Genomic DNA, 7834 nt, shown 5'->3' with positions numbered 1-7834 from the left:
GATGCATTATGCGGCATGACTCAGAGTAGTGTCTCCCCATATGAACTTTTTTAACGAAACTAGAAAACTGATGTATCAAATATACTCTGGGAGTAAGAACTTAGTCAATATCTCTGTGATATCATTTTGAGCTCATTTGAAGTATTGGATTTCTGAATCTGTATGAAGAGGTATAATACTATGCGCTTAAGACTCTACACAATGACATCTTTACTCTCCTTCCCAAAATACGAGTGGATATGAGATTTCCTAACCTGTGCTTCACTGAAGTAGCAAAATTGTCTTGCGGCGAATCTCTCACTTCACAATGCCAATATGACTTGCAAGTCATTGCAGTTGAATGTCTGCTCTAATCCTGCAGTGGCATCGTGAGAGCGAGCCTGAATTGATGTAGTCATTATTTCCATTTACCGCTTGAGGGAGCGGTAACCATGAAAATCTACTCAACACAAGGTAATGGCACATATAGGCTCAGGGAATTCACCCATGAGAGGGGCCAATGGCACATAATTACAAAACACTCCTAAAATCATTAGGTTCTGATGCACTATGTATAGCAGACATGATGCAGTGGTGAGCCAGAATAGTCTGTCATTAGGGTTCCAGAAAGCTAGTATTTACATTTGAGCTATTTAGCAGACACTTCTATCAAGACAGACTTACAGGAGCAGTTAGGGTTAAGCACCTTATTCAAGGGCACATGGACAGATTTTTCACCTAGTCGGCTCGGGGATTCATTTACATTTACATTTTAGTCATTTAGCAGACACTCTTATCCAGAGCGACTTACAGGAGCAATTAGGGTTAAGTGCCTTGCTTAAGGGCACATCGACAGATTTTTCACCTAGTCGGCTCGGGGATTCGAACCAGCAACCTTTCGGTTACTGGCCCAACGCTCTTAACTGCTAGGCTACCTGCCACCCTATCTCTGTAATGCAAGTCTTTACTGAATAAGACGTGTGTATACATTTTGTCTCATGTTTTTAAGGAGGCTATTTCAGGCCGTCGGTGTTATCCCCCTATGACACAGCCCCAGTATAGTATGTCTGTGTGTGTTACCGAAGTGAGACATGACAAGGTCTACCTGGAGAGAGAACTGAAACGGGAGCTTTGGACTTCTGAGGCTTACTGTAGCCTACATCTCACAGGAAACAGAGGATACTTAGCCCTGTGCAATATGTCATATCAGAGGCACACAATGTTGGAATACTGCAGACCTGTTCCAACACAACCTTCTATCACATGGATTTCCATCAGAATATTATTTGGGCTTTGAATGATGAATAAACAGGTTCTAGATGAAAATCTGGTATAGGTGTCTGTTAATTGTACTCCCAATACGTTTCTACCAGGTTTTCCATCAGCATTTCCTGAAAAAGCAACATAAAAGGCATTGCTGAATGGCTAAGGGTGTGGCATACATACCAATAAGACTCCTTCCTTTTGTAGATAAGACAAATTCTTTAACTCTCAGTTGAATGTAACGTGAGAGTTTTTCTGGGCTTAGTGGGCTCAACGGACAGGTGATTACCCTATTTTCTGGAGTGTGAAGCAGTCTGTTGAAGACTCACAGCTTCCAGGTCCAGTCCATTAGGGTCCATTCTAGTGACAATGGCCCAATCTATCTGGGAGCACCTAAATCACAAGCAGTGGGGCAGAGAGTAGGCTAAATCTCTCACAGCTTTTATTGTGACTAGCATTCATCAGACAGAAAGTGACCGTGAAGAAGTACTGTATCTCCTGTCAACATTCACATTCATTGCACATATATTTAAAACACAGTATGAAGCTTCAGTTTTAATTGTATCATTCATTTGCTAGTCTGGCTGTTTCTGTCTGGCTGAATAAGTCTGTACATTTAGGTATTTTAGAGGGACAAAGCCCCCAAGTGGGCCAGTTTGGCTTTGGTATTGACCCTCACCACACAAGTAGTTTGGGCTTTCTCTGAGAGAAGCATTTGCATGTTATTTCTTTGGCAGGTGTGCTGTGTTTGCCTTTCTTTTTCATAGTGGTTATTTGTGGATGTGGGCCCTCAAGGGATACTTTCTAAATGAAGTCTAATAAAGGAAAGAAGCCTCTCCATCACCTCTGCATTCAACTATCTTGTCTTGAGACTATCTACCCAACATAGCCATAGATAAAGAGAATGTCATTAAAATATAACATTGTCAAACAGGGAGGCACTTCATTGTTAATGTTTGTCATCATTTATTTTGTCTGGGAGGGGAGATGGCAGAAGTAAACAGAACGGGGCAGGGGGGCAGCCTCCAATCAGATACACCTCTGCAGACTTGAATTTCGCCTCAGTCCAAAGTCAATTATGCAGCCTGCTCTGCTCTCTTCACATTTTCTGCCTGGCTGCTGATTCAAAGAGGGGCCCTATTCTCCTCCAGAAGGAATCAAAGTGTGAGATAATCTGAGGGGACTTCTGTGAAATTCGATGACTGAAGTGGGACCGGGACTTTGAACCGCTCCAATTGGAGGTTACAGTTCTGGCCAACTCATCACGGCTCACCTGGACAGGTCAGTAATTGTGGGCAGACGGCCATCCCTGGCGACTCGCCTGAGACCCCCACATGACTGTCACTCAGCCGTCACCTCATATCGAGCTCTTCATCCCCACCCCTCATCCTCTGTCATCCATCTATTACCCTCCGTCCTACTCCGTCGAACCTAACGCCTGAGGAAGATCCAACCTGGACCTATCCAAAACCCTCCCCTACAAGGAAGAAAGAGAGAGGGGGAGGCTGTGAAATTGAGATCAGAGTTCCAAGCCAGATCTTTGATAACTTTGCAACATGGTGAACATAGAACTTTAGACTTGGTAATGCGACATAAAGAAAAGACAAGAGAAAGAAGGTGTGTAAAAGGGGTCTCTGCACGACAGAGGGCATTAGTATTCCACGTGGCAGGGCCAGGGTCAGCCTGTCTTCCTCACAACGAAGCTGCATTAACAGACTGTCTGTAGGAGAAACCTCAGGAGACTTGAACAATGCTGGTGCTTACCTGGCCCTGCACGTGAATGAAATTGGATTCTCCCAAGCAGCCACGAGCGACGGGGTGCTCTTACATTCACCAGCAGTAGCCCAACAAAAAGCACCTGCCGCATAAATGCAAGACACAGGAGATTAAAGAGACAGGATGGGATTGGGGATGTGCTGGCTTGACAAAGTTTCAGATTTAGAGAGCACATTTGCATGAAATGACCGACTGCCATAGAGGGTTTAGGTGGATGGACTGTAGCATTGATTTCTTATTCAAACCCAAGACTGTTTGGAATATATGATGAAAGAATGGCCATCAGCCAGCAGTGAGAGCAGAAAAGTGAATAATTGAATGTTACTAAGTACATGTGGTACGACCCCTTTTTGCCAATGGTTCATCACACATAGCCCTCTGGTTCCATAGAGAGGTGGAGGGCCTTCCCACCATAATGGCTGCCCATCCTGTGTTTTCTCTTGACGTGTTGCGGTGCAGAATCAGGTTGCTGACCTACTCCCAACATGTTCTCCAGACCCTGAAGGGCAGGTTACTGCCTATAGCTGTTAACCGTGTGGTCGGTGTATCAAACTAAGCAGCTCATTCGCGAAACCCTGAATATTGTATTGAATGCAATTTGAAGAGATTAGTATGAAGATGTATGCACTAACTGTAAATCGCTCTGGATAAGAGCGTCTGCTAAATGACAAATGTAATTACAGTACGTAGTGATGGAGGATGTATTTCTATCAATGTACACTTACGCTGTATTCTAAACAAGTCAATAAAATCATGCCCTTAATTTACTTATTAAATCCTTTGCCAAAATTCCACTTTATTTTAGCTTTATGAATTAAAAGACCAGAGAGATCAGATGAGGCCACTTACGTTTTTTAAATAGAAAAATTCAGACCTTGTGTGGCTGAATTCTGTCTCCCTCTCTCCTCCTTCCCTCTTTCTCTCTCCCCCTTCCTCCCACTTCTCTCTCTCTCTCTGTCAACATTGTTTCGAAATTCAAAGACGCCTAATTTGAATGATCTTGCAAGGGGGCCTAATACTTTTTTGCAAATCCTTTGCTTTTAACCAAAAACACTATGCATTGAGTGGAAAGCTTTTAATGCTGCTCCGACGTTGACTTGCTTTCTCACTATTTGAGTGATCCCTTAAGCAGCAGCATATCACTCTGTCCCTAATGACATTGCCATGGACTTCAGTTGATGCTTGGTGAATAACCACTGTATAAAATCCTATTTTCAAAATGTCCTGATAAAGTTTCAATGTGCCCTTCAAAAGTAAACTTCCTCTCTGTTCAGTAATAATACCAGTCAGTCCAGTTTTACATCAATATTTGAGTGTCGTTTTGTAACATGATATAGTTCGTTGTTGACACTGTAGTGTAGCGAGGGCTCTCTTGCTAGTGATAATCCTGATAATACTTTCACACTGTGATTGTGATGCATTTCTCATGCCTACCTTATGGTAAGAGAGGTGTAGTGGGGTAATATTGGATATGTGTATATTATATATACACCTCACATGCAACCCATAATAAGACTATTCAATGTATTTATCAGACTCCATAAAGATGATTTAGAAATATGCACCAAACTATAGTTGAGTTACAGTAATAGGCAATCAAGAAAGGTCTAAGAATTGTCTTTCAAAGGCAAATAGATTGATTTAACATTTTTAAATGAATGATTACATTATACAAGGCATAAGCTTAAGTTACAAAGCATTAACAAGCATTACAAGGCATTATTCTAGGCATGAAGATCAAAGCAAAGCATGAACATAACAGGCCTACTCAATCCGAAGGCCTGGGTAGCTTTCAAGAGAAGCATTTCATACAACCTTATTCCATGTGCAGGGTACAGGATAAGAGGCAGAACAAATGCATTTAATTCTATTTACAACATTTGAAGGTGTGACTCTTTCAAACCAAAACCAACCACCTTTGACCAATTCAACGATAACAAGTTACAGTAACCTGATCACCCAGACCCAATCTCCACAGGATGTCATAGCATCTAAAGGCTTGTGTGGGGGATGAGACAGTGCAGATAAGGCAGAATTGCTAAAGACATTAAAAACCCTTTGCATAGAGCAGTTAGAGTACCGCAGAGGTCATATATCCATATAGATAGCATCAGAGTTATCCTCAGGGGACAAGTTTTAGAAAGATACCAGACATGGAAGCAATAGCATCACTAACACACATTTCAATAGTCAGTCCTCTGTAAACTGTAACAGAGAGACACATTTTGGCACCTCAGAAGGGGAAGGGCTGACTAGTCCTTGGGCATTGTCTTTTGTGTTTTGTTGGACCATTTGGTGACAGACAGCACATAAATTAGTGCCGCGCCTACAGAGACACTTAACAGAAATTGATGGTCTATGCTCTTGCATAGTTTATTGATTCATTATGACATGAATAATGGACAGTAACTATTGGAAGAACACACAGTCTCGTCTCGGATCTGTTGCTACAGTATCATGGATATCATTACCTTTTTGGGTTACCCTGAAACCGTTGTCAACTTATCATATTCATTTTTGAATGATTCGTTGCTTTATATGTCTTACATTTACATTTACATTTTAGTCATTTAGCAGACGCTCTTATCCAGAGCGACTTACAGTTAGCGCATACATTATTTTATCGAACCCACAACCCTGGCGCTGCAAACACCATGCTCTACCAACTGAGCTACATCCCCTGCCGGCCATTCCCTCCCCTACCCTGGACGACGCTGGGCCAATTGTGCGCCGCCCCATGTGTCTCCCGGTCGCGGCCGGCTATGACAGAGCCTGGATTCGAACCAGGATCTCTAGTGGCACAGCTAGCACTGCGATGCAGTGCCTTAGACCACTGCGCCACTCGGTAGGTCTTCCAGCCTCCAAGACAGTGTAATAAGGTACTCGCATATTCAGAAGGCATATTTGTGCACACACTTTTGCACCCTTGCCATGACCTGGGAGAGCCTTGTGTTTTTTGACCACATGCTGTGAAAACACCTCGTTATCCATCTTTCCTCTTCATACCGGCAGGCCAATACCAGATTCACCAGTGAAGAACTGTGTATCAGTTCTTTAACAGTAAATTGCCTGTCTTGCAAAGTTGTTTTAAAAACAGCTTGTTGGGCTAAAATAAAATGAAAAGACTCATGCTGAGATTGAAAAAGAGAGAGAGAGAAGGAGCGAGAGAGCGAGAGAAGGAGAGAGCGAGAGAGAGGAGAAGGAGAAGACTCGTAGAATGTGTGGCCAACACTCAATGCCAACTATTGAACTAGAGATTTACCACATGCTGAGTCTGTCTGGATGTGTGCTGCATAGAATCTATTGAGAGATGGCTAATTTCTGTTTAATAAAAGGAAAGCATGATTCTAACAGTTTAGTCTCAAGAGGAGAAAGAGGCATCTTGAATCATAGAAAACGCCTTACAATGCATTCTGTGTTAAGACCAGTGGTTAATTTGTGTCACATTGTGGAATGGAGATCTAATTCTAGATGTAGTAGCAGTGCTCATTTGAAGACACGTCTGGGGGAGTTTATCTGAAAAACAGTTAAAGAGGGGACAGATTCAGTAGAACAACTGGCAGTCTTTAGGAGTTACATTATCTCTGCTTAAAGTTTATGTGCATGTACTATATGCATGTGATACAGTTATGTGTGTGTTTGCGTCAGACCTGGGTCCAATAGGGTTTCCTGAGAATACACACAACTCCAGCTAAAATAGCATAAGCTGAACCATGCTGGTAGTGTAAGCATGCTGAACTCTCACTGGTGGTTGTGGGACAGACAGCTACACTCTTAGAAAAAAAAGGTGCTATCTAGAACCTAAAAGGGTTCTTCAGCTGTCGCCATAGGGGAACCCTTTGAAGAACCCTTTTTGGTTCCAGATATAACCCTTTTGGTTCAAGGTTCTACCAAAAAGTGTTATTCAAAGGGTTCTAGATAGCACCTGACGCAAACACACACATAACTGTATCACATGCATATACATTAGTACATGCACATACACTTAAAGCGGAGATAATGTAACTCCTAAAGACTGCTAGTTGTTCTACTGAATTTGTTCCCCCTATTGGGTTCCATGTAGAACCCCAGAAGGTTCTACATGGAACCCAAAACAGTTCTACCTGGAACCAAAAAGGGCTTTTTTTCTAAGAGTGTAGCCATAAAGTTCTATCCAGCAGATCAAACGAGTGTCTCCTATCTCTTCTTCGGCACAATTACTGCAGGTGGTCCGGCACTACAGATCTCATTGTGTCAGATCTCAGCACTTAGAGCTCACTAGCCTTCAGCTCGCACGTCCCCCTCCCCTGCTTTGATTTCCCTGTGGGCCCACATGTAGCCCTGACACATGCGTGGGCCCCTGAGGCTATTCAAGTTGACACAGCTGTCCTTGCTCTTGTCTTCACACACTGTCTACCTGGAACTGGGAAGAGGAAACTGTCATACTTCATTATGATCTCACTCACGGCTGCAAGTTTTGACGTCTTGTTACCCAGCTAAAAAATGTTTCAATTTCAAGCAAAAGCTTTTCCTCAAGCAAAAATATATGAATCATGAATTGGTTTGGTTCAGATGAATCAAGATGAATTGGTGTTACACAAAGATGATGAAATGTACAGGTATATTCATTATGATATAATCAGGGTTGGGTAGGTTACTTTCTAAATGTAATCTGTTACAGTTACTAGTTACCTGTCCAAAATTGTAATCAGTAATGTAATTCTTGGATTACCCAAACTCAGTAATGTAATCGGATTACTTTCCCTTTAAGAGGCTTTAGAAGAAGACTAAAAGGATCAAACACATTTGGTGTCATCATAGTGGTCTCTGATTTGTG

Source organism: Coregonus lavaretus, assembly GCF_964263955.1.
Source record: "Coregonus lavaretus genome assembly, chromosome: 2".
Taxonomy (NCBI): domain Eukaryota; kingdom Metazoa; phylum Chordata; class Actinopteri; order Salmoniformes; family Salmonidae; genus Coregonus; species Coregonus lavaretus.
The sequence above is the reverse complement of the archived record's forward strand: the minus strand, read 5'-3'. Positions refer to the sequence as shown.